The sequence below is a fragment of the Lithobates pipiens genome, unplaced genomic scaffold (assembly GCF_037356315.1).
Source record: "Lithobates pipiens isolate NorthernLeopardFrog02 unplaced genomic scaffold, aLitPip1_a1.2 Scaffold_16, whole genome shotgun sequence".
In the NCBI taxonomy this organism is placed as follows: Eukaryota; Metazoa; Chordata; class Amphibia; order Anura; family Ranidae; genus Lithobates; species Lithobates pipiens.
In genome coordinates this window covers 480,073,692-480,080,215 of record NW_027507748.1, presented here as the reverse complement: position 1 = coordinate 480,080,215, position 6,524 = coordinate 480,073,692, and positions in this window count along the sequence as shown.

Sequence of the window (6,524 nt, the reverse complement as noted above, 5' to 3'; positions counted from 1 at the left end):
AAAAACAAAACTTTCAAATGAAAAAAAAATGACCTGGTCACAGCAATCACCAATATGTGTTTACTTTAGTTTCAATAGGTCTTTATTGTAAGATTATTGTAATATTAAACATAGTACACATGGTTTAATAAAGTAACCAGATTATTCTAAGTTAGAAGCAAGTAGGAGGGAGGAAAAGATGGTAGAGGAAAGAGTAGAGTAAAGTAAGGTAAGTAAGCCAGTAGAGTATTGGAAAATATGTAGATAGATACAGTAGATATGGTGCAGTTTTCTATAGCATCATCCCTCTGTGGGGGATTTCAGCTTACGTAGTATACAACAGTGGTCATCAACCTTGTCCTTAAAGCCCACTAACAGGCCAGGTTTGCAAGATAACTGAAATACATCCCAGGTGATATCATTTGCTGCTCAGTGATTGCAGTATTCTTGTCTGCATTTCCCCAACGTAATACCTGGCCTGTTAGTGGTCCCTGAGGACAGGGTTGCTGAAAACTGGTATACAACATAGGAGATATTATAACATCATTAATTTTTAGGTGCATCAGGAAAGCTTTGTAATTCAAAGTTGTGGGGTACAAAGTGGATGATTTTGCCATAAGCGCAGTAAATGTGTCTACTTAATTTGCAACATTTATACATATCTTTCAAATCAATCAATTTTATAATAACAATATATTTGTAGTTCAACTGTACACCTTTGCTTAGGATAACCTCCGCCCGTTGACCACGCAAATAAAAGGCGCTTAGCATCAAAGAATATGCTTTCTACCTGGGATTCTGATTTTGAAGGATTTAGAGACCATTTTGCCAAAAAAGAATTTAAATCCACATCATTTACAGGATGGGATTAAAGCATTGGAGATGAGGAAGGATATAGTAATCAGACCTGCAGACAAGGGAGGGGGGGTTGTTATTTTAGACAAAACTTTCTATGAATCACAATTAGAAAGGATGCTATCCGACAAGGACACGTACGAGTTATTAAGAAAGGATCCCACTATGTTGTATTATCAAAATCTAGAAAAATTGGTACTATTGGGAGTAAAAAATAAGGTGTTGAATGTGAAGGAGTCGAGATTTCTGGTACCTGGTCACTGTAGAATACCGACGATCTACACATTGCCCAAGGTACACAAAAATCCGACCGTACCCCCGGCCAGACCAATCGTTAATTGTATTGGCTCTGTGACAGCAAGATTGGGTCAATATTTAGATAGATTCCTACAGATGAGCGTCCAAAGCACAAAAGCATATTTGAAAGACACTAAAAACTTATTGCAACTAATGAGTCAGATCAAATTGAGAGAAGGGGGAGAGATCCACCTAGTGACGGCTGACGTGGCCTCCCTGTATAGTATTATCCAGCATGACGACGCCCTCCTGGCCCTCAATTGGGCTTTAAGTCAGAGGAATGACATCCCTCATGAACAAAAGGTATTTTTGGGACAAGCTTTAGATTTCTGTTTGTCGCAAAATTACTTCTGGTATAACCAGAATTTTTATTCACAAAAAAGGGGTGTGGCCATGGGAGCTAAATTTGCTCCCAGCATCGCGAACCTGTTCATGTCGGAATGGGAGGACCGAGTAATTTTTTCACAGCAACAGCAATATAAGTCATCTTTAGTATTCTATAAAAGATTCATAGATGACCTCCTGATTATTTGGGAAGGTTCAGAAAGCTCACTACATGAATTCATGACTCAATTAAATAACAACAAGAATAACATCTGTTTAGAGTACGAACACAGTTCAGAAAAAATACATTACCTTGACGTGGATATAATCAAACATGGAACGGGTCTGATCACCAAAGCATATTTTAAACCTACCGATAGGAACAGTTATTTACCTATAAAAAGCGGGCATCATCCATTGTGGCTAAAAAACATCCCTAAAGGCCAGATTATGCGTATACGGTGCAATTGCACCTTGGATAGTGATTTCTACCCACAATCGGACATTATTAAGAAGCGTTTTATAGAAAAGGGGTACAATGAAGTATCTCTGAATAAAACAGTATCGGAAATAGCTAAAATTCCCCGAGATGAATGTCTAGAAAATAAATTGCAAGATAAGGCTCCCTGTCAAGAATGGGGATTCATCTCAGACTTCCATGCCCAGTATAAAGAAGTAGAAACGATACTAAATCGCCACTGGCATGTTCTACGTCTAGATAAAGCGTTAGGACAGGTGCTTCCACCCCGTCCTTCATTTATATACAGAAAAGCCCCCAACTTTGGAGATCAGGTAGTGAAGAAAGTGTTGAATCCCCCCAAAAAAACAGAAACTTTCTGGAATAGGGACGGGTTTTTTTCATGTAGAAGGTGCCAACCCTGTATGAAGCAAAATAGCCCAATTAGAGGTATGACTGAGTTCATATCCACAGGGAATAACAGGTTAATGGTAATAAAAGAATTTATTACATGTAGCTCCACGCACGTGGTATACGTACTACAGTGCCCATGTGGGCTCATGTATGTGGGAAGAACGAAAAGGACCCTAAGGAAACGCATATCCGAACATATGTATAATATAGAAATCGGATTTAGTGATCACAGCATGTCCCTTCACTTTAAGAAACATCATAACAGAGACCCATCTCTACTAAAATTCTGGGGAGTGGACAGAGTTCAACCTAATTGGCGGGGATCAAATATGGTCCGCGAAGTTTCCAAAAAAGAATCCCAATGGATATATCGGATGAACACTCTGACCCCTAATGGGTTAAACGTTGAGTTAGACGTTAATTGTTTCATAAGTGATTTTTAAAACCAATTTAAAGGGACCCCAGTACCCAGATTACGGGAGTAACAACTTTTTTATTACCACAACTTTTTTATTACCAACACTTTTAGTACCAATTTTTTTAATTACCTACTCTTATTACCAATATTAATTATAGACCTGTTTTATGACAATTGTTATTATAGTCATGGTTGGAATTATTGGGGTCTTATTGGTCACCCTCGAGTAGTATTAAAGAATAACCATGTCAGGTGACTATACATTGAATTTATAAGTCACATCCCTTTAAGGTAATAATATCCTCACGTGAAGAGAGGGGATCATTTACATTTCACATTTTACAGTTCACATTTTATATTATGTAGTTGACAAATAGGAAATATCATTATTTTATGCAGGTCGTTATTATGTGTGGAAGTTAGATTTCAATACGATAATTAGCAAGAATTGGTTTGCAGTTATTCAAAATAGAAGATTGAGGGATGGTAGTGTAAATATGGGTAGTACTATACATCCATGCTGAGTTCGGTAGAGTTTTTTAAAGATTATTTTAAAAAAATGATTTTTAAAGGTTATTTTTAATAAACACATTCCTGGAAAATATATAAGATAAATCCATACTTTAGGCAAGTCGGCCTAAATATAGGCTGACCGATAAACGCATAAGTTTACGGCCCTTTGATGCTATTGCCCTCTAATATGTGGTAATTTTCACCATAATGAGTTAATTAACAGAGACAGGTAGTAAGTTTGTTTCATTATAATTTTAAATGTATTTTACCTTTTTCCTAACCACATAAGTATATAATGCCATATACAGATATAAGCTATAACGTCGCATGCACAATACATAAGCCATAACGTCACATGTAAAGCAGATTGAGAATAGCGGCACTGGAAGCAGCTAATAAGAGTCATAAAAAATCCCCGTCGCATCACAGAGATCGTGCTGTGTATAGCCCATTCATCGTATTAACGATGGTCTCAATGGGAGCCTTGTAATGGACGGCTTGCCTCTATATGCATGAAGAGCGTGTTAACACAAGTCAATTTCAGTTGAGGCTTCTACTTGACCCTATTAGCAGAAAAAATAGGAGATAGGCTATAAAAGGTTGCGAATCCGTTCTCTTTATGTATTTCCCTGTACAACAAAGTTGATCGTCCAAACCTAGAGCATCTAGATCAACGGGATGGGAATTCCCTTTTTTAAAGAAATAAAAGTCATTGGGATATATGCGCCGGATTTTGCAAACATTGCGATTGTTAGCATATTAGCATATTATCAGAAATCCGACTTGGCCATATCGGTATAGTGTGTGAGGGGAATAAGATCGTTTTTGGTTTTTATTTGTAATTTTGTTTCTAACTCTCCTGATGTTTTAATCTAATTTTTGGAATTTTTTAATCCATGTTTTGAATTCACCTAATTCTCAATATTTTAATTTCTATACCTTCTGTGTAATGAAATGGTTCTTTCAAAAACATCATTTATGAAAGCTTCCGACAGGTATCCTGTAAAGAGAGCAGCGTATATAACATAGGTGGATTAATCACTATACATCTATACATGTTTACGAAGGGTTAATACCGCACGTATTAAAGAGTAGTCAGGACTGATTGCCTCCACCCTCAGATGATGTCAATACGACGAAACGCGTCAGGGTGGTAGCACATGTTTGCAGCATAGAGGAACTGACAGGAGGGAGAAAGAGACGCACAGCTTTAACCGTGAGCTACTAAGTGGTGACGGCCATTAGCGGCTGATGCTATTACTTCCCCCGAGACTGTGGTTAAGAACTATGCACGTTGAATGAATCAATGCCTTAAAGAATTAATTTTGTGTGAGTGCAACAATTTTATTTAAATAAATCGTGTTTTTATAAGACAGTATCACGCTATGTTTGTTTTCCCGTAATTGCTTCTTTCGGAGATCTTGAATCACCCGACACTTATGTAGTGGATGAGATCCAGCCGATGAGTAACATCTGAGAGCCCGCGTAACCAAGCACATCCGATCGTGTATTACCTGGTGCTTATGAAGCTGATGAGATCGAACCGATGAGGAGCAATATCTGAGAGCCTATGTAACCAGGCATATCTGGTAAGAATATTACTAAGGGGGGTCACCTCATCTTTGAGATTGCACCCCAGTAAATTCGGGATCAATGCATTGTACTAGTGGAAGTATAATCATGTTAAGGAAGGATTGCATCGCACACTCCTTGTGATTTGTACCAGGACACTTTGTTTCAGTTGTGCCTTTTAATTCTATTGTCTGTTGATGGACTGAAATAGATATCTTGTTTCAACTTTTTTCCTGAAACTATCCTAATTACTCAGCCCAATTTGGATATATGGACAGTGTTCATGGACAATACTTAGTGTGTATGACTGTATTTGGGAAGATATAAATGTTTTTTTTCCATAGTTCGTATTAGCACAAATCACACATAATTTCTTCTTTTTTCTATGAAGTATTATGCGCTGTTTTTTCTACGGGTGAATTGATTGATCCATTTCACCTCGCAGATTTTTGGTTAATATTTGTAGTTCAGCAAAATAAAAAAAATCCAAAAGGGTTCCAAATCCATCTTAGTGTAGCACTGACCCCGAAGGAGTTGCTGGTTTGATTTGGGCCTGCACTCTACCAATAACCCTACTAACTTGACTCAATCCCCTTGGCACAGCTGTGGTGCAATGCAACACAATACAACATAATACAAATGCAAAGTACCTGTATTGTAACCTCAGGATCCCATGGCTCCACCTGGTGGAGAAAAACAGTATGCCACAACACTGGATACTTAAAGTGGTTGTAAACCCTTACAAACCACTTTGACCTACAGGTAAGCCTAGATTAAGGCTTACCTGTAGGTCCAAGAAATATCTCCTAAACCTGTATGGTTTAGGAGATATTTGCCCGAAAACAGGCACTGCTGTCTACGGCGCATGCGCCGTAGACAGCGGCGCGCAGGCGCACTGAGCGCGGCATTCTCAACGATGGAGCTGCCGCGTGTGTTGGCTCCCGTGCGCATGCGCGGGAGTGACGTCATCGCGGCTTCGCCGAATGACAGGAGCGGAGCTGCGAGACCCCACCAAGAAGATGGATGCGGCGGACTACAAGGGACAGCGGCGACTTCGCTGGCTCCTGTGTCAGGTAAGTGACACATAATGGACTACTATGCGATGCATAGTAGTCCATTATGCTTTGCCTTTGCAGAGAATGAAAGAGGAAGTAAACTCATCAGGGTTTACTTCCTCTTTAACCAGAAATATATTTTACTGTAGAATATTCAAAACAGGGGGTTACAGAAATTGTGCTGTCATCCAAACATAGGACAACAGCACAATATATTTAAATAGGAACAATTTAAAACAATATATATATATATATATATATATATATATATATATATATATATATATATGTATATATATATATTTGGATTAATACCTGGGAGCTCCCCTCACTTTAAAAGCTAAGAATGAGATCTCACTTAAAGTACTTAGTCCGTGATCTTCTTTCTTCGCTAGCTAAAATAACTCCTTTGTGATTTGTAATCCAGTCTATGAAAAGTTAGGTTGAGGTGCTCCTGGTGTGGCTCCGATAACTAATTTACAACGCTTGAGGCACCAGAGTAGATAGGCCTCAAGCCTGCTCAGTGTCAGTCGCTCTGCTCCTCCTTTGTGGAAATACAAATTCTAGCGAGGCCTGTATGTGAGTCTAACTGCGTGTAAAGGTTAACAAACAGTGAGCCATAACCCACTCACCAACTGGA